This window comes from Ictidomys tridecemlineatus, unplaced genomic scaffold (genome assembly GCF_052094955.1).
Source record: "Ictidomys tridecemlineatus isolate mIctTri1 unplaced genomic scaffold, mIctTri1.hap1 Scaffold_75, whole genome shotgun sequence".
Taxonomy (NCBI): domain Eukaryota; kingdom Metazoa; phylum Chordata; class Mammalia; order Rodentia; family Sciuridae; genus Ictidomys; species Ictidomys tridecemlineatus.
This window is the reverse complement of record NW_027525461.1, coordinates 597184-617473: the sequence shown is the minus strand read 5'-3', so window position 1 is coordinate 617473 and position 20290 is coordinate 597184. Positions and strand designations below refer to the sequence as shown.

General features: G+C 56.9%; 1 long non-coding RNA gene across 3 annotated transcripts; it reads right to left on the bottom strand.

Annotated features, from left to right (window-relative positions):
• Window positions 1–3581: 3581 nt before the first annotated feature.
• LOC144374561 (uncharacterized) lies at window positions 3582–17208 on the bottom strand. 3 transcript variants are annotated; one of them, XR_013433933.1, is made up of 2 exons: window positions 4312–17208; window positions 3582–4126 (listed from the first exon to the last, which is right to left on the bottom strand). It is a non-coding gene; the product is annotated as an uncharacterized LOC144374561 (long non-coding RNA). The 3 variants fall into 3 exon arrangements; XR_013433932.1 differs by having other exon boundaries at window positions 4348–17208; XR_013433934.1 differs by having other exon boundaries at window positions 6050–17208.
• Between the last annotated feature and the right edge of the window lie 3082 nt (window positions 17209–20290).

Here is a 20290-nt window from a genome sequence, read left to right as displayed (position 1 = left end):
ATTAGTAGCACTTGTGGAGGAGAATGAGATTGGATGGTTCCAGAAAATCTCCTTCTCCCACATGCCTCTTTGGTAGTCCCTCCTGCTTTTAAAAGATTAAAGGAAAGTGTGTGGGAACTTGAAGTGAGAAAAAAAAACTCATTGATTAGTTTTGATTCTTATGTAAGGACAAAATAGTAAAGGTTGGAGAGTTGAATGACTTGTATCAGAGCACACCACGCAGCCGACAGGTCTGCAGTCAGATTCACACCCAGGACTGTGGGTCTCTGAAGGTAGCTCTGCCTTCAGGGAGGTGGGCACTGGCACTGGCTGAGTCCCCTCCCAGGACACGCTGCTTGTGGTAGGGCATGAGCTGTATTTGGCAGGCAGGCAGGTGGGATTGGTGAAGCAGGGGTGCCTTCAGGGTTGCAGCTTTGAGGTGGAGTCTGTCCCTGCATGTGGGGTTGCAACGGGGGTGCCTCTGAAGTCGGCAACAGAACCGCCTCCGGCCCTTCCTCTAAGAAGAAAGGCTGTCCCTGTCTTTCTGGGCCTGTGCTCATCCTGCACAGCTCCCCATAGCCTTGGGCTGCTCCTTCATTATCCTCCGAACACCCTGCCCTGGGCCGGGTGCACCAGGCAGGAGGAGTGGGGGCTGATAGGAGCCGCACAGACCTGCCTCCTCCTCAAGGACAAAGAGCAGCTGCTCTCCCTCCTCTGCAAGCTCCTCCCTCTGCAGGCTGAGTGCCTGAGAAGGAAATGCCAGCCCAGCACCAGGCTCTGCACTCAGTACCTGCAATTTGCACAGGGGGAGTTTAGCTATTTCAGACAGCTGAGGTGCTCCTGATACCTGAGCAGAGGGAACATGCAGATGCCTCCTTTCCTCCTCCCACACTAGGAATCCAGGGCACAGGGCAGGGTGAACTTCTGATGAAGGTGACATTGGTTTAAAATAGAAAAATGGTGCTAGTAATTTTAAAGGCTGGACAGATAATTGGAGAATCCAAAAGACAAATGCAATACGAACATCTCAGCAGTGCCCAGCAGAGGCCTTCCTGGCCAGGGCTGCCTGGCCTCGAGGGGCACAGAGGGCTCCCGAGACCCTGTTGGAATGTGGATTCTGATTAGGTGCAGGTCTGGGGTAAGGCTGGCATTTTGAAATGAAGATTCTATTTTTTGTCCCTGGAGTCATATCGGGTCCTAAGGGGGCCTTCTTCTCTTGGGCAAGTCCACTCTGCACAGCTGAGGGCAGCAGTCATTCAGGGTCCAGCTGTGGTCAGGGCCTGAGTCCCTGTGCCTGCCCCACTCGCCTCTAAGAGACCAGCTCCACAGACCCCGGCAGCAGGCCGGTCCTGCTCATTGAGCACTGCAGGGCTTCGGGGGAGCTCATTCTGGAGACACCCCGATGTCTCCTGGGAAAACTGTCTAGAATCATTGCTCAGTGTCCCCAGAACCAATGGTGCCTTTGGTGGAGACCTGGACTGGGACCTGGAAAATTGATCCATGGCCTGCCCAACCCCAGGGCCCTGGGGCCTGTGGCCTTGCAAGATTAGGACACTGATGACCCTGTAGCTCCAGCCCCAGATGCAAGATTTCTAATTATTTTTCCAATAATTTGTGGTTGATGCCCTGTTACCCAGCACCATGACAGCCACGTTGTAGGTGACTGAGCTCCCCAGAAAATCCCACAGGCACTGAATTTCATCACTAGAGGAAATGTTCTGCTACATTTTATTTCCTCTCTGTAATATTTCTGTTCCGGGACCCTGAAAGGGAAGATATTAAAAATATTAGTTCTCAGCAAGATGCCACATCTTGAGAAACACAGAATGGGCCAGTCCAGTGTCTGCTGATCTTTCAGCCCTGTCCCTCCCCTAGGTCCCTGGGCAGGGACTGCACTCAGTTTGACACACAGAGGGACAGACTTGGGGCCGGTGTCTGCAGGCTGGCTCACCGCACGGCCACCCACAGCTCTGATGCTTGTGGAGGCTGCTGCCCGTAGCAGCACCTTAGAACCTTCCGGCAGCCTTGGTGGTAGGCGTGGCTACTACAGCTTTCCACTTGAACTTGATGAACTGGAGCTGGCCTTGGCCACCCTGGGAACAGGCTTCCCTGTCTTATTCACACCCCCTGGCCAGGATGGGGCACAAGCAGTCCATCTGGTTCCCATGGGGACTCTCTCCCATGCTGGCTGCACCAGCTCCCCTGGGCGGTGACAGCCCAGGCACTTCCACACCCTCCAGTGGAGAAGAAAACCCGCCTGAGCAAGGAGAGACTTTTGGTTTTAGTCTCAGACTTGCTTTGAAGGAATCTCTGGTAAGGACAGACCTGTAGTGGCACCTGACTGTCCCCATGGTGGGTGTTTTTTTTTTTTTTTTTTTTTTTACTCTTTAAGTGTCCCCTGGCCTATGATCACCAGGAATGTGGGCAGCCACTCATACTTCATGGCTGGCAGAATGGGGACATGGGCAAGGGTGGGAGCAAAGCAGAGCTCTGAGTGGGGAAGCAACTGCCCAGGGCTGTGCTGCACACAGAGGTGAAACACACTGCAGTCAGTGTGGCATCAGGAAACCAGAGCCCACCGGGGGCTGTGAGCCCACTACAGAGGCTGCCCATCACGTGAAGGTCTCTGGGAGCTGTGAAAATGTTCAAGGCAGAAGTGATGGCACTATTGTCCTTGTAGGCATGAGCTTCAACTGCCAGGGGTACATAGACCCCAGAGCGGACAATGTCTCTGCACAAGAGGTACAAGAGCCTCTCACCCAATGTCCAGCTCCCACCTCCTATCTGCAGAGCCCCCCCGCTATGGAGGGTACCTGGATACCAATTTCTCAGCCTCTTTCCTAGGAGACATTGTCAATCAAACAGGAGAGCCACCTGGAGCCCCAGGACCATCTCGGCACCCTAAGAGAAAGAACCTGGGACTCCTCTCAGAGACGTCAACCTGACTTCCTGGAACATCTGACCAAACTTCACAATTGTGCGCTCTGTCAGCAGGGTGAATACACCACACCAATCCAGAGACACACCTGTGGTGGCCCAGGTAGTGAGCTCACCTCCACAGCCACTGTGGCTCCAGAGGTGGGCATGGCAGGGTGGGCACGGCAGGGTGGGCATGGCAGCAACTGAAGTCTGAGAAGCTCGGGGCTGAGCTACTCTGGTAGCAAAGTCACCCTGGTCCCTGGTGCGTCAAGGAGCAGCAGCTGCCACAAGAAGGGAAGCCCACTGGGTGCAAGCCCTTCTTTATATGGCCAACGTGGCTCTGGAGCGATGGGACAGGCAACAGGTTGGCAAGGTGGCTGTCGCTCCAGAGGGCTCCTGAGCCATGGCCAAGGTGGAATAAATAGCTTTAACTAAAGTCTCAGAATAATAAGGACAATCAGGGACACTCCCCAGGGAGCACTGTCAGTGACCAGCAGGGGAGGAGCTGGCCCTGCAAGGGAGGCCAGGCAGGTGAGCAGGGAGAGCAAAGGCCCAGCCCACAGGACAGGCAGCATGGCCCTCCCTGTGGGCACTGATGTCCAGCCTGGGTCTGCTGACCCTCTCCAAGGTAAGGGAAAGGGTGGGCATGCGCTCTTTGAAAGATGGATTGCAGGGTGACCTGCTGCAGTCTGAATTTCAGTTTTATTTATGCAGAAACCTTGGAAAAAGCAGTCGTGTCTCTGTCTTGCTTTCCTGAACCACAGCATGGGGTGAGAGCTTTTCCTGCTGCCTGTTAGGGTTAGGATTGGATGAGAGAGTGGACTGTGGGTCAGCATAAACTTCTGTGGACAGGTGAGATGCCATTCCCAAACCAATGTGTGCTTTCCTGGGTTGGCACGTCTTGTGCAGCAGGGGTGTCACATCTAAGGCTGAAGATGGCACTGCCTGGGTATCTTCAGGGGCAATTGGCACCCACCTGATCTCAGAGACTTCAGGGTCACTGGACATAACTCAGGGCAGCTGCTTCTTTTTACAGATCGGGAAATGGGGCCAGGACAGTGAAGGAGACCACGGCCCAGTGGCTCACAGGCGGGGGCTCTCCCTCCATGACACACCTGTGTCCCCCTGAAGGCTCCTTTCCCTGCTGTGCCAGGATGACCCGACAGCCAGACACATGCCCTCGTGGCAATCCCTGTCCTCCTGTGGCCCTCCTGGGCTGACCGTCTCCCTACAGAACAAGATCATGTTGTGAGTAGCAAAAACCACTCCACACAAATGCTACAGGCACTTGCTGGGGCGAGAGTCCAGGGAAGTGAGAGACCGAGGACCAGAGGGGAATTATGGTGGAGAGCACACTGCTCTCAGATAGATGCAAACCACTGGCCTGAACCCAGTGCAGCTGCACCTCCTCACCTCCCTCTGTCTGCAGGAGGCGACCTGTGGACATACCTGCCACCCGTAGCTCTTCTTCTGCCCACCTCTAGGGACCACCGAAGTGCGATGGGTCCATGTGTGCAGATCATGCTGACTTTTAAGGACCAGGGCCTGATGGGCAGACGCAGAGCAGAGAGGTCTCCGAGGAGAGAGAAGCAGGAACCAACAGAAAGCATGACCCATTTAGATTGTGGGAAGGAAGACGCTGTGTAGGAGGGACCCTGAGGGTGCTCCGAGCTGAGTAAATCAGGCCAGCAGGGCAGAGGCTGGTTCTTAGGCAGAAGTCCACCGGGCTGAGGAGGGGCTGGTGGCAGTGCCTGGCCTAATTTGGGGGACCTAGATTGGGGAAAACCCAGGACACCACAACTGTTCCACACAGAGAGAACGCTGTGGTATGAAAATGCCTCTCTGTGCTTGCCTCTCCTTCAAGTAGGGCCTCCAGGGCAGAGACCAGGCCTCTTAGAGCATCACCAATGACCACAGCAGCCATTTCCTGTATTCCTTGTGCAGTTCCAACACGCTGCCCTCACGTTGCCTCCTCAGCTCAGGTTTGGGAGGGCGGAGACAGACACGTGTGGGAGGGCGGAGGTGCCTTAGGTTCCTTTCCCACATGGAGCAGAGACCTCAGTGACTGTGGGCTCTGCCCACGGGGAGGGGCAGAAGGAGCGCCGGCTCCTTCCCTGGTTGGGTCGGCTCCTCTGCTCCCCCCACATCCTGCCTGGCATTGGGGCTGGCAGGAGCGTAGGGAGCTCTCACCATGTCCCTGGCATGACTGAGCTGCCAGGGAACCCTGAGCACAGCGTTCCTAAGTGAGTTCCTTCCCCCAGGGGGGGCAGGACATTGTCCTCAATGCCCTGCCTCCCCGGGGGGACAAAGTCCTTGGGACACTGTGGAAGTGAACACAGAGCACTGCCCAGCACAGAGCCCACCTGGGGGCCAGTTCTCCCTGTGCTTCCCCATCTGTGCCAAGGGCACCGATGCTGGCCACGGCCAGTGTTCTCTGCCTTGCCCTTAGAGGCCGCAGCACTCCCAGGCCAGCCATGACAGCAGAGTGGCTCCCCCATGCCAGCCCTGAGAGTGCTGCAGAGGCTCCCTGGGCCTCTGCCCTCTGGTGACAGGCTCTCTGTGCACAGCCAGCCCACGGTGAGGTGCTGAGGCTGCAGTTTGAAGGCCATTCCCATAACTTTTGAGAGAACTGGCAGGTTGGAAATGAGCCGATAGTTCAGATAGATTGTCAGGCAATAAGGAAAGTCATTAGACAGGGAATGTCTGCAGCTGCTTTAACCTGAGCAGGACCTGCCAGGTGTCCAGGGGAGTCAGCCACTGCTGAAGCAGGTCTGTCTTCCCCACGTCCTGAAGGCCACGCGGGCCAGGAGGGCAACCAGAGGTCAGCAGCCCCAACCCCCTGGTTGCTACTGTCTCCTGCGCGGGGCGCCCAAGCCAAGCTGGGAAGGCAGCGGCCCTCCTGTTCTGAGAGCCAGCATCGACAGGGACCAGCAGCTGGCTCGGCAGCTCCAGCCACAGACCAACTGGGGAAGCGGCAAGTCAGAAAGCAGGGACAAGAGCAGGCTCCAGGCTGTTTAGAGGCCATGAGTCCACAAAGCACAGCTGCGGTCAGGTTCGTCCACAAGGGCAGCAGCTGTCCCCAGTGCCCAGGAGGGGAGGAGGAGCTGCCCCGGGAAGCTGGGATTTGGCCGCCTCCCACACCCAGACCTACCTCCAGCTCCTGGGTCCTAGGAGAGCCTCACAGGCAGGGCACGGCCACATGCTCGCATACCCCCCTCACACTGCAAGCAACAGGGTGCCCCCCCCCCCCCGTGCTGTGGGAGCCATGAGAAACTGTCCAGGACTCAGAAACCACCACAAACACTGACTGGTGACACAGACTTCTGTGCGACAGATGATGTGGCACCTGAGAGGACACACATGGCTGACAAAGGCAGACCCAGCAGCTAAGGTCTTGCTCCCACACTGGGTTCGTCCACTCCTCAAGGCTGCTCCAGAGGCCCCTTCTGCATGAAGCTTCACCGCCCACCAGGCCACCTTCATGCAATTCATGGAGCTACAGTGAGCGTAGTGCCCTCGCCACGTTTCCTAGTGGCTGGCTGCCCAGGTAGCCTCCCGGTGATGATGAGCTGGCACGACATCTCACTCACGGCACCCTGTGCCTGGCACAGTTTGCCCATCGTCTGAGGCTGCAGGGGAGTCCTGACCTGACCTCTGCATTCCAGGGAGGCCGAGGGTGCCCAGGGGTCGCCATGTCCACTGGACTCAGCAGTGGGTGGGAGGGTGGGAGCACCAGGAGGGTCTTCACAGCTGCCACACAGCAGGAGCCGCGCAGGGTCCATGGGACAGGGTGCCTCTTCGATGGCCGCAGCAACAAAGCTGAAACTGCAGAGCAGCGTCCACACTGGGAACAGAGGATCATGGGGATGGGCCAGGCCCCCCTACACGCTCAGCAGCCTTGCAGGTGTCGAAGGAGTGGAGGGACAAACCTCTACTGTTCTTGAGGTCAGTGTGACCCACGTCTTGGTCCCCAGGAAAGATGGTGAGCTGCACGGTGTCCACGCTGAGGTCCTACATCCCACGACGACCTGTCCTTGTGTGTCCCACCGCCATTTGTGTGGCTCTTGGATCCTCCCAGTCATCTGCGGCTAAGTCCTGTAGTGTCCAATTCTTGTCCTCTCCAGTTTCCTACTCAATTCGATATGCTGCGGAGGGAAGTGTCCTCCCTTCTTCTGCCCTTGCTCCTGGCCATCTGTCTGGCCAACCCACTGGCCTGCACCCAAGTCTACCCTTGTCCCTCAGCCCCACTTGGGATAATGGGAAAGACCAATGCCTCTGTCCTTGGTCCACTTGTGCCTTCAGCCTTGAGACCCATAGGTCTCCTGAGGTGTCCACCTAAAGCCCTGCTGTCCCTCTACTCCAGAACTCCCTCAGGGATGCCAGTGCCCACCCTCCACACTCTGCAGTCTGGCTTCAGGTTCTCGCCTTTCCACCTGATTGCCAGGACACCCCATCCTCAAGTCTGGTCAGTCGGCCCCGTGCACACCCTGCCTCTGAGCAGCAGCTCAAACCACACTGGAAGGGCCTGGCCTCTGGGGTGGGCTCTGCCTATCCCTGAAGTTTCACTGGAAACCTTCACAAGGATGTCCTCCGGCCATTCCACCCACAGGCAGCTCTTCCTTACAGCTCTGAGGTCAGCACAGACCCAGGAGGGGCACGGTGAGAACAGAGGCCCTGTGGGGCCCTCCTAACTGCCACCTTCAGTGTTCTGTTAGGGCCTAGGAGAGAGATCCCAGCCTCAACTGCCCAGGCCATCTCCATGCTGCTCCAAGCAAGAGCTCTGAGGGTGTCAGAATGGCTGCGGAGTGCAACATGGGCCTCTCCCCACTCTGGGTGCAACAGCAGGTGGGACTTAACCTCCCAAAGAGACAAGTTCCCACCTGCTCCTGACAATAAAGAGAGACAGGGTCCTCCCACATGCATTCAGCCCCCACTACCACCCATAGTTCCCTGCTGTCCCTCAGTGCTCAGCCCCCACCTCCACCCATAGTTCCCTGCTGTCCCTCAGTGCTCAGCCCCAACCTCCTCCCATAGTTCCCTGCTGTCCCTCAGCAGTCAGCCCCCACCTCCTCCCATAGTTCCCTGCTGTCCCTCAGTGATCAGCCCCACCTCCACCCATAGTTCCCTGCTGTCCCTCAGCGGTCAGCCCCACTTCCACACAAAGTTCCCCACAATCCCTCAGCGGCCAGCCCCCAGCTCAACCATAGTTTCCGACTGTCCATCAGTGGCCAGCACCCACGTCCACCCATAGTTCCCTGCTGTCCCTCAGCGGGGAGCCCACACCTCTACCCATAGTTCCCTGCTGTCCCTCAGCGGTAAGCCCCCACCTCCAACCATAGTTCCCTGCTGTCCCTCAGCGGCCTGGCCACACCTCCAACCATAGTTCCCTGCTGTCCCTCAGTGGTCAACCCCCATCTCCACCCATAGTTCCCTGCTGTCCCTCAGCAGCCAGCCCCCATCTCCACCCATAGTTCCCTGCTGTCCTTCAGCGGTCAGCCCCACCTCCACCCATAGTTCCCTGCTGTCCCTCAGTGTTAAGTCCCACTCCACCTATACTTCCTTGCTGTCCCTCAACGGTCAGCCCCTACCTCCTCCCATAGTTCCCGCTGTCCCTCAGCGATCCGCCCGCACATCCTCCCATACTTCACAGCTGTCCCTCAGCGCTCAGCTCCCACCTCCACCCATAGTTCCCTGCTTTCCCTCAGCGGCCAGCCCCCACCTCCACCCATATTACCCTGCTGACCCTCGGAGCTCAGCCCCCACCTCCGCACATAGTTGCCCTCTGTGCCTCAGCGGCCATCCTACACCTCCACACATACTTGCCCGCTGTCCCTCACCTCTCAGCCCCTGCCTCCTCCCATAATTCCCCGCTGTCCCTCAGTGGTCAGCCCCCACCTGCACCCATAGTTCACTGCTATCCCTCAGCTCTCAGACCCCCACCTCAACCCAGAGTTGCCTGCTGTCCCTCTGTGCTCAGCCCCACCTCCACCCATTGTTGCCTTCTGACCCTCAGCTCTCAGCCCCCACCTCCACCCATAGTTCCCTGCTGTCCTTCTGTGCTCAGCCCCAGCAAGCCCGCACCTCCACCCATAGTTCCCTGCTGTCCCTCAGCAGCCAACTCCCACCTCCAACCAGAGTTCCCTGCTGTCCCTCAGCGGTCAGCCCTACCTCCACCCATAGTTCTATGCTGTCCCTCGATGCTCAGCCCCCACCTCCACCCATAGTTGCCTGCTGTCCCTCCTTGCTCAGCCCCCACCTCCACCCATATTTCCCTGCTGTCCCTCTCTGCTCAGCCCCCACCTCCACCCATAGTTCCCCACTGTCCTCAGGGGTCAGCCCCCAACTCCACCCACAGTTCCCCTCTGTCCCTCAGCGGTCAGCCCCCACCTCCACCCATAGTTCCCCGCTGTCCCTCAGCGGTCAACCTCACCTCCACCCATAGTTCCCCACTGTCCTCAGGGGTCAGCCCCCAACTCCACCCACAGTTCCCCTCTGTCCCTCAGCGGTCAGCCCCCACTTCCACCCACAGTTCCCCGCTGTCCCTCAGCGGTCAACCTCACCTCCACCCATAGTTCCCCGCTGTCCCTCAGCGGTCAGCCTACACCTCCTCCCATAGTTCCCTGCTGTCCCTCAGGGCTCAACCCCCACCTCCACCCATATTTCCTTGCTTTCCCTCAGTGGCCAGCCCCTACCTCCACCCATAGGTCCCTGCTGTCCTTAAGAGCTCAGCCCCCACCTCCCCCCATAGTTCCCTGCTGCACCTCAGTGGTCTACCCCCACCTCCATCCATAGTTCCCTGTTGTCTCTCACCAGCCACCCCCACCTCCACCCATATTTCCCTGCTGTCCCTCAGCGGCCAGCCCCCACCTCCACCCATCGTTCCCTGCTGTCCCTCAGTGGTCAGCCCCCACCTCCACCCATATTTCCCTGCTGTCCCTCAGCGGCCAGCCCCCACCTCCACCCATCGTTCCCTGCTGTCCCTCAGGGGTCAGCCCCACCTCCACCCATCATTCCCTGTTGTCCCTCAGGGGTCAGACCCCACCTCCACCCAGAGTTACCTGCTATACCTCAGCGGTAGGCCCCAATTCCACCCATAGTTCCATGCTGTCCCTCGGTGCTCAGCCCCCACCTCTACCCATAGTACCCTACTGTCCCTCAGGGGCCAGCCTCCCCTCTGTCCCTCAGTGGACAGCCCCCACCTCCACAAATATTTCCCTACTGTCCCTCAGAGACAAGCCCCCACCTCCACACATAGTTCCCTGCTGTCCCTTGGTGCTCAGCCCAAACCTCCACCCATAGTTCCCCCTTATCGCTCAGGGTCAGCCCACAACTCCACCCAGAGTTCCCCGCTGTCCCTCAGCAGTGCGGCAACACAACCTCACATAGGTCCCCGCTGTCCCGCAGCGCTGAGGCCGCACCTCTTCTCATAGTTGGGTGCTGTCCCACAGTGGGAAGCCAACACCTCCTTGCATAGTTCCCCGTTGTACCACAGTGGTCAGCCCCACCGCCACCCAGAGTTCCCCGCTGTCCCTCAGCTGCCAGCCCCCACCTCCTCCCATAGTTCCCTGCTGTCCCTCAGCAGCCAGCCTCCACCTCCACCCAGAGTTCCCTGCTGTCCCTTGGTGCTCAGCCCCCACCTCCACACACAGTTCCCCACTGTCCCTCAGCGGTCAACCCCACCTCCACCCATAGTTCTCCACTGTCCCTCAGTGATCAGCCCCCACCTCCTCCCATAGTTCCCTGGTGTCCCTCAGCAGTCAGCCCCCACCTGCACCCATAGTTCCCTGCTGTCAATCAGTGCTCAACCCCCACCTCCACCCATATTTCCTTGTTTTCCCTCAGTGGCCAGCCCCCACCTCCACCCATAGTTCCCTGCTGCACCTCAGTGGTCTAACCCCACCTCCATCCATAGTTCCCTGTTGTCTCTCTCTCCAGCCACCCCCACCTCCAACCATAGTTCCCTGCTGTCCCTCAGCGCCCAGCCCCCACCTCCACCCATCATTCCCTGCTGTCCCTCAGGGGTCAGCCCCAACTCCACCCATCATTCCTTGTTGTCCCTCGGGGGTCAGCCCCCACCTCCACCCAGAGTTTCCTGCTGTCCCTCAGTGGTCAGCCCCACCTCCACCCATAGTTCCCTGCTGTCCCTCAGTGTTCAGTCCCACTCCACCTATAGTTCCTTGATGTCCCTCAGCGGTCAGCCCCCACCTCCACCTCTAGTTCCCTGCTGTCCCTCAGCGGTCAGCCCCCACCTTCTCCCATAGTTCCCTGCTATACCTCAGCGACCAGCCCCCGATTCCACCCATAGTTCTCTGCTGTCACTCGTTACTTAGCCCCCACCTCTACCCATAATACCCTGCTGTCCCTCATGGGCCAGCCCCCCTTCTGTCCCTCAGTGGACAGTGACCACCTCCACGAATATTTCCCTGCTGTCCCTCAGAGACAAGACCCCACCTCCACCCATATTTCCCTGCTGTCCCTCAGCGCTCAGCCCGCACCTCCACCCGTAGCTCCCCGCTGTCCCTCAGAGCCCAGTTCCAACGTCCACCCATAGCTCCCTGCTGTCCCTCAGCGGTCAGCCCCAACCTCCACCCATACTTACCCGCTATCCTCGGAACTCAGCCCCCACCTCCACCCAGAGTTCCCCGCTGTCCGACAGCGGCCAGCCCCAAGCTCAACGCACAGTTCCCACCTGTCCCTCAGCGGCCAGCCCCCACCTCCACCCATAATTCTCTACTGTCCCTCAGCGCTCAGCCCCCACCTCCACCCGTAGTTACCCGCTGTCCGTCAGCGGCCAGCCACCACCTTCTCCCATACTTCGCCGCTGTCCCTCATCGGTCAACCCAACCGCCACCCATATTCCCCGCTGTCCCTCAGCGGCCAGCCCCCACCTCTACCCATAGTTCCCCGCTGGCCCTCAGCGGCCAGCCCCCACCTCCACCCAGAGTTCCCTGCTGTCCCACAACGGCCATGCCGCACCTCCTCCCATAGTTCCCTGCTCTCCCTCAGCTGTCTACCACCACCTCAAACTGTCATTCCCTGCTGTCCCTCAGCGGTCAGCCCCCACCTCCACCCAGAGTTCCCTGCTATCCCTCGGTGCTCAGCCCCCACCTCCAACGATAGTTCCCCGCTGTCCCTCAGCGGTCAGCCCCACCTCCACCCATAGTTCTCCACTGTCCCTCTGCGGTCAGCCCCCACCTCATCCCATAGTTCCCTGCTGTCCCTCAGCGGTTAGTCCCCACCTGAACCCATAGTTCCCTGATGTCCCTAAGCTCTCAGCCCCCACCACCTCCCAGAGTTCCATGCTGTCCCTAGGTGCTCAGCCCCACCTCCACCCATAGTTCTCCACTGTCCCTCAGTGATCAGCTCCCACCTCCTCCCATAGTTACCTGTTGTCCCTCGGCGCTCAGCCCCCACCTCTACACATAGTTCCCTGCTGTCCCTAGGTGCTCACCCCGCACATCCACCCATAGTTCCCTGCTGTCCCTCAGTGGCCAGCCCCCACCTCCACCCATAGATCCCTGGTGTCCATAAGCGGCCAGCCCCCACCTCCACGCATACTTCCCCGCTGCCCCTCAGAGGTCTACCCCCACCGCCACCCATAGTTCCCTGATGTCCCCCAGCAGCCAGCCCCCACCTCCAACCATACTTCCCTGCTGTCCCTCAGAGTTCAGCCCCACCTCCACCTACAGTTCCCTGCTATCCCTCAGCGGTCAGCCCCTACCTCAACATAGAGTTCCCTAATGTCCCTCAGCGGTCAGCCCCCACTCCACACATAGTTCTTCCCTACTGTCTATCATCAGTCAGCCTCCGCCTCCACACATAGTTCCCTGCTGTCCCTAGGTGCTCAACCCTCACCTCCACCCATAGTTCCCTTCTGTCCCTAAGCGGCCAGCTCCCACCTCCACCCATAGTTCCAGGCGGTCCATCGGTGCTCAGCCCCCACCTCCACCCATAGTTCCCCGCTGTCCCTCAGAGGCCAGCCCCCACCTCCTCCCATAGATCCCCGCTGTCCCGCAGCGACCAGCCCCCACCTCCACCCATAGTGCCGCACTGTCCCTATGCGGCCAGCACCCACTTCCTCCCATAGTTCCGTGCTGTCCATCAGCAGCCAGCCCCCACCTCTTCCCAAAGTTCCCTGCTGTCCCTCAGTGTTCGGACCCACCGCCACCCATAGTTCCCCGCTGTCCCTAAGCGGCCAGCCCCCACTTCCCCTCATAGTTCCCCGCTGTCCATAAGTGGCCAGCGCCCACCTCCCCCCATAGTTTCCCGCTGTCCCTCAGCAGCCAGCTCACACATCCACCAATAGTTCCCTGCTGTCCTTCAGCGGCCAGCCCCCACCTCCACCCATAGTTACCTGCTGTCCCTCTGCGGCCAGTCTGCACCTCCACACATAGTTTCCTGCTGTCCCTCAGTGTTCAGCACCACCTCAACATACATTTCCCCGCTGTCCCTCAGCGGTCAGCCCCACCTCCACCCATAGTTCCTTGTTGTCCCTCAGCGGCCAGCCCCACCTCCACCCATAGATCTCTGCTGTCCATAAGCGGCCAGCTCCCACCTCCACCCATAGTTCCCCGCTGCCCCTCAGAGGTCTACCCCCACCGCCACCCATAATTCCCTGATGTCCCCCAGCAGCCAGCCCCCACCTCCAACCATACTTCCCTGCTGTCCCTCAACGCTGAGGTCCCACCTCCACCCATAGTTTCCTGCTGTCCCTCAGCGCTCAACCCCCACCTCCACGCATAGTTCCCTGCTGTCCCTCAGTGTTCTGCCCCACCTCCACCTTCAGTTCCCTGCTATCCCTCAGCGGTCAGCCCCTACCTCAACCTACAGTTCCCTACTGTCCCTCAGCGGTCAGCACCCACCTCAACACATACTTCCCTACTGTCCCTCATCGGTCAGCCTCCACCTCCACACATAGTTCCCTGCTGTCCATAGGTGCTCAGCCCCCACCTCCACCCATAGTTGCCTGCTGTCCCTAGGTGCTCAGCCCCCACCTCCACCCATAGTTCCCCCCCTGTCGCTCAGGGGTCAGCCCACAACTCCACCCAGAGTTCCCTACAGTCCCTCAGCAGTCCGCCACCACATCCTCACATAGTTCTCCGCTGTCCCTCAGTGCTCAGTCCCTCCTCCCATAGTTGCGTGTTGTCCCACAGTGGTGAGCCCACACCTGTTTGCATAGTTCCCCGCTGTCCCTCAGCGGTCAGCTCCACCTCCACTCATAGATCCCCGCTGTCCGTCAACGGCCAGCCCCCACCTCCACCCATTTTCCCTGCTGTCGCTCAGGAGTCAGCCTTACCTCCACACACAGTTTCTTGCTGTCCCTCAGCGGTAAGCCCCACCTCCACCTATAGTTCCCTTCTGTCCCTCAGCGGTCAGCCCCCACTTTCTTCCATAGTTCCTTACTGTACCTCAGCGGCCAGCCCCCAATTCCACCCATAGTTACCTGCTGTCTCTCTGTGCTCAGCCGCCACCTCTTCCCATAGTACCCTGCGGTCCCTCAGTGGCCAGCCTCCCTTCTGTCGCTCAGTGGACAGTCCCCACCTCCACCCATATTTCCCTGCTGTCCTTCAGAGGCAAGCCCCCATCTCCACCCATAGTTCCCCGCTGTCCCTCAGCGGCCAGCCCCCACCTCCACCCATAGTTCTCCGCTGTCCCTAAGGGGTGAGCCCCAACTCCACCCACAGTTATCCGCTGTCCCTCAGCGGTCCGCCCCCACATCCTCACATAGTTCCCTACTGTTGCACAGTGGTCAGCCCACACCTCCTCCCATAGTTCCACTCTGTACCTCAGCGGCCAGATCCACCTCCTCCCATAGATTCCCCGCTGTCCCTCAGCCACCAGCCACACCTCCAACTATCGATCCCTGCTGTCCCTCAGCGACCAGTCCCCACCTCCATCCATAATTCCACGCTGTCCCTGAGCGGCCAGCCCCCACCTCCTCCCATACTTCCACGCTATCCCTCAGCGCCCAGCCCCCACCTCCACAAAGAGTTCCCCGCTATCACTCAGCGGTAAGCCCCCACCTCCACCCAGAGTTCCCTGCTGTCCCTCAGCGGCCAGCACCCATAGTTCCTCCCATAGTTCCCTGCTCTCCCTCAGCCGTCTACCACCACCTCCACCTGTCATTCCCTGCTGTCCCACAGCGGTCAGCCCCCACCTCCACCCAGAGTTCCTTGCTGTCCCTCGATGCTCAGCCCCCACCTCCACCCAGTTCCCTGCTGTCCCTCAGCGGTCAGCCCCCACCTCCACCCATAGATCCCTGCTGTCCCTCGGTGCTCAGCCCCTACCATCACCCATAGTTCTCGGCTGTTCCTCAGCGGTCCGCCCCCACATCCTCACATAGTTCCTCGCTGTCCCTCAGCGGTCAGCCCCACCTCCGCCCATAGAACCCCGCTGTCCCTCAGCGACCAGCCCCCACCTCCACCCATAGTGCCGCACTGTCCCTCAGCGGCCAGCCCCCACCTCCACCAGCGGCCAGCACCCACATCCTCACATAGTTGCGCGCTGTCCCTCATTGGCCAGCCCCCACTTCCACACAGAGTTCCCCGCTGTCGCTCAGTGGTTAGCCCCCAACTTATCCCAGAGTTCCCTGCTGTTCCTCAGCAGCCAGCACCCATGTCCTCCCATAATTCCCTGCTCTCCCTCAGCCGTCTACCACCACCTCCACCCATAGTTCCCTGCTGTCCCACAGCGGTCAGCCCCCACCTCCACCCAGAGTTCCCCGCTGTTGCTCAGCCGTTAGCCCCCACCTCCTCCCAGAGTTCCCTGCTGTTCCTCAGCAGCCAGCACCCACGTCCTCCCATAGTTCCCTGCTCTCCTTCAGCTGTCTACCACCACCTCCACCTGTCATTCCCTGCTGTCCCACAGGGGTCAGCCCCCACCTCCACCCATCTTTCCCATTGTCCCTCAGGGGTCAGCCCCACCTCCACCCAGAGTTTCCTGCTGTCCCTCAGTGGTCAGCTCAACCTCCACCCATAGATTCCCGCTGTCCCTCAGCGACTAGCCCCCACCTCCACCCATAGTTCGCACTGTCCCTCAGTGTCCAGCCCCCACCTCCTGCATAGTTCCGCGCTGTCCCTCAGCGGCCAGCCCCCACCTCCACCCATAGTTCCTGGCTGTCCCTTAGCGGCCAGCCCCCACCTCCACCCATAGTTCCTGGCTGTCCCTTAGCGGCCAGCCCCCACCTCCACCCATAGTTCCGCGCTGTCCCTCAGCGGCCAGCCCCCACCACCTCCCATAGTTCCTTGCTGTCCCAAAGTGGTCTAACCCCACGTCCAACTGTCATTCCCTGCTGCCCCTCAGCAGTCAGCCCCCACCTCCACCCAGAGTTCCCTGCTGTCCCTCAGCGGTCTACCCCCACCTCCACCCATAATTCCCTGCTGCCCCTGAGTGGTCTACCCCCACCTCCACCCATAGTTCCCTGCTGTCCCACAGTGGCCAGCCCCTACCTCCACCCATAGTTCCCTGCTGTCCCTCAGCGACCTGCCCCACCTCCAGCCATAGTTCCCTGATTTCCCTCAGTGCTCAATCCCCACCTCCACCCATTGTTCCCTGCTGTCCCTCAGTGGCCAGCCCCCACCTCCACCCATAGGTCCCTGCTGTCCCTCAGAGCTCAGCCCCCACCTTCACCCATAGTTTTTTGCTGCACCTCAGTGATCTACCCCCACCTCCATGCATAGTTCCCTGTTGTCTCTCACCAGCCAGCCCCCACCTCCACCCATAGTTCCCTGGTGTCCCTCAGTGCTCAGACCCCACCTCCACCCAGAGTTCCCTGCTGTCCCTTGGTGCTCAGCCCCACCTCCACCCATAGTTGCCTGCTGTCCCTCAGCGGCCAGCCCCCACCTCCACCCATCTTTCCCTGCTCTCCCTCAGGGGTCAGCCCCACCTCCACCCATCGTTCCCTGCTGTCCCTCAGTGGTCAGCCCCTACCTCCACTCATAATTCCCTGCTGTTCCTCAGTGGCCAGCCCCCACCTCCACCCATATTTCACTGCTGTCCCTCAGTGTTCAGCCTCCACCTTCTCCCAGAGTTCCCCGCTCTACCTCAGTGGTCATCCCCCACCTCCTCCCAGAGTTCCCTGCTGTCCATCAGTGGTCAGCCTCCATCTCTCCCCTGGCTCCACGCAGCGGCCGAGGGGCATCCTGTATTCACACTGACTTCATTAGAACCCTGGACATCGGAACTCTATCTACAGGGATTTTGCCCCAACTTTTCTGACTTTAGAATCTACCCAGGTACTTGTCAGGGTGTTTAGTGGTGACATTCAGGTGAGAGGTGACATTTTCTTGGGGGGTGGAGTGCCAACATTCACTAGTCTCTGCCTGGCACTTGGCTTATTTCCTGCTCATAACCTTCGTGAATGTCTGCATCCAGATCTTGGTGGGGATATGTCTCCTTGCTAGTGGATAAGGCCCAGGAGTGAGGTCTGGGGCCCCGTGGCACGTGTATTCCAAGCCTAGAAGACATAGCTGAGCTGTCCCTCCCACCCCCACCCGCCCACCTGCCCATACACCTGCTCCCATTTGGGCCCGTGTTCCTCTATGGCCTCCAACATGTGCCTCAGAGGCCAAGGTGCAGAGGACCACCCCCACCTTCTTTCTGACACAGTGCTCCACCCCGTCCCTCCTGCAGTTGCTCTCTGCCTCTTGACAGAGGGGTCATTTGTGTCCAGAGTCCGAGACACTTCCCTCACCTGTGGCTAGCGCTTTTGTTTCTTAATGGCATCCTTTGAAGAAAGGCCAACTCAGCCCCCTTCTCTCCTCTATGACTCGTATTTTTCATGACTTATTTAAGAAACTTTGCCTAATCCAAGACCACAAAAGTTGGTTTTCTCCTATTTTCCCCCTAATATTTGTAGTTATAAAGTTTTGACCTCTGACTCGTTTGAATCATACCTGTGTGTAGTGTGAGGAAAGGGTCAAAGTTCTTTTTATCCACACAGATACCCACATATTTTAACACCATTTATTTAAAAAGCAATTCTTTTCTCTAAAAATAACCAAGGCACATTTTTCAAAATTCAGCTGAGCTCATAAGCTGATTCATTTCTGGACTCTTAATTCTGTTCTGCTGACCTGTGTGTCCGTCCTTCTGTAATACTTGCTGTCTCGAACATGCAGTATTTAGAGAAGACTTAAATCAGACAAACTCCTCAGGCTTTGGTCATTTAAAAAACTGAGTATCCTTGGTGTCTTGAATTTCCATATACATTTTAGGATGAGCTCATGAATTTCCACAAAATTCTACATGTATTTTCAAGGATATTGATTAAGTTTATAGGTCAGCCTGGAGAAGAGTTCCATCTTCATGATAATGAGTCTTCCAGTTGGTGGATTCAGGATCTTTCTCCACATATTTTGACACTGTGAAATTTCTTTGTTTATTAGTATCCAGGGCACATGTGCTTTACATAGTTTGTTAAATTTATTTCTTAGTACCTTATTTTTATATCATTGTAAATGGGTGTTTTGAATGGTTTTAAGATTAGCATTAAAAAGTAAAATGGATTTTGTGTGTTTCCATAATGTCCTGAAACCTTGTAAAATGCACGTAGTAATTATAGCTTATTTTGTAATTTCCTCAGGATTTCTGTGTAAACATTCATATCACCTATGAAAAAAAATATTTCATTTTCAGGCCCAAATTACTTTAGATTTTTCTTGTCATATTTGTACGATGACTTCCAGTGAAACTTTAGATAAAACAGTGAAAGGAGACATTTTGCCTTGCTCCTGACTATAAGCAGAAACCTGCAGGTGTTTTTTCCACTAAATACAGACTTAGCTGTGTTCACAGACTCCTTGCATCAATATGAAGGGTCTCCTACTCCTGTGCATGAAGAGCGCCACCTCGAATCTGGGCTTCCTGTGGTCCAGTGTTTCTCTGCATCTATTGAGAGGATCTGAATCTGATTACAGTAGTGAAGCTTCCCGTCAGTCTACCCTCGGGTGGTCACTGAACCTTGCCTTCCTGGATGCGCCCACCTCCTGTGTGTCTGGCACCCTTTTTATATGCGGTCTCCTTGGTTTGCACATACTTTGATAAGAATTTTCACAGCCGTGTTTTTTGAGAATACCAGTATTTACATTTCTTGGGATTTTTTCCCCTTTGGGGGGACTGAGAGAAAACTGAAGTCCTAGATGTGGGAGTGCTTTCCTTCTCTCGCTTCTTAGAGAGCCTTCACTAGTGGAAGCATCTGGGCCTAGAGGTGCTTACACGGGCAAGCGTGGGTCTAGTTTTAACTCTTATTTAAATGTCCATAGTAGACATAGGTGGCTGGGATTTCTCTGCCTCCTCCAGTCCATTTTATAATCCCTAGTTTTTGAAGAATTTGTCGACTTCATCTAAAGTATCAAAGTTGCAAACATGAATTTTTTCATATAATTTCTTTATTACCATTTTAAAAATGTCCACCAGGTCCGTATTGATTTCGAGCAAAGTCTAATGTGATTTCCTCTTTTAACCAATCTGAAAATGGCTGATCTTTGCCAGTCCAAGTGACAGCAGTCCAAGTGTCACCGGGGGCTGGTAGTCCCACTGTGGCCATAGGGTGGTTGACATCAGGAGCACTTCTACTCGTCCCCTGCCCTCCCTCTTCATGGTCACCAGCGTCTTCATCTTCCTCTTCCTCTTCTTCACCCAACAGAGAAAAGCTGAACTCACAGAGCAATGACAGCAAACTTCAGGCCACATTTAACCATGAGGCCCAACCGCTGACATGGAGTGGTCATTGGAACTGTCTGGTTCTACTGTAAGTCTAGACTGTGGCTCTGTGATTTAAATGGGTCTCGTCCCTTTCGTGTCTCCTATTCAGTTGCTGTTTCTTTCGTGTCGAATGTCTTACTGTGTCTTTCTAATTTCTCTGTTGACTGTTTAGCTGATTTTCTTTGATGTTGTAGGTGATGTTTCACCTCCAGTTAATACTGACATTCACCCACAACCAAGTGAGAACTTCATGTCAGAGCGTCCTCATTTGTCCACTCCTTAGTGACTTATTGCCATATATATCATATCAATATACATCATAAACCTTAAAATGTACTTTATAAACTTTGTTTTAAGTTGTCATGGGTGTTTAATAAAGTCAAGAGAATCAAAGAAATACACAACATGTATTAAGCCACTACTGTGTTTCAAAATAAGGTCAAATCAATAAAGTCTGATTTCTACTGCGTATTTACCAGTCCCTGTGTTCGTCACTTCTTTTGTGGATCTGAGGGTTCATCTTGAATCCTTCACTCTGAAGACCTCTCTGGATATTTTTATACTGCAGGTCTGCTGCAAGAATTCCATCAGCATTTGTTTATCCAAGATCCTTTTCTGTCTTTGTGTGTAAGAGACAGATTTGTGGGCTATATGATTTTTCTTTCAGTACTTTGAATATTTTATCCCA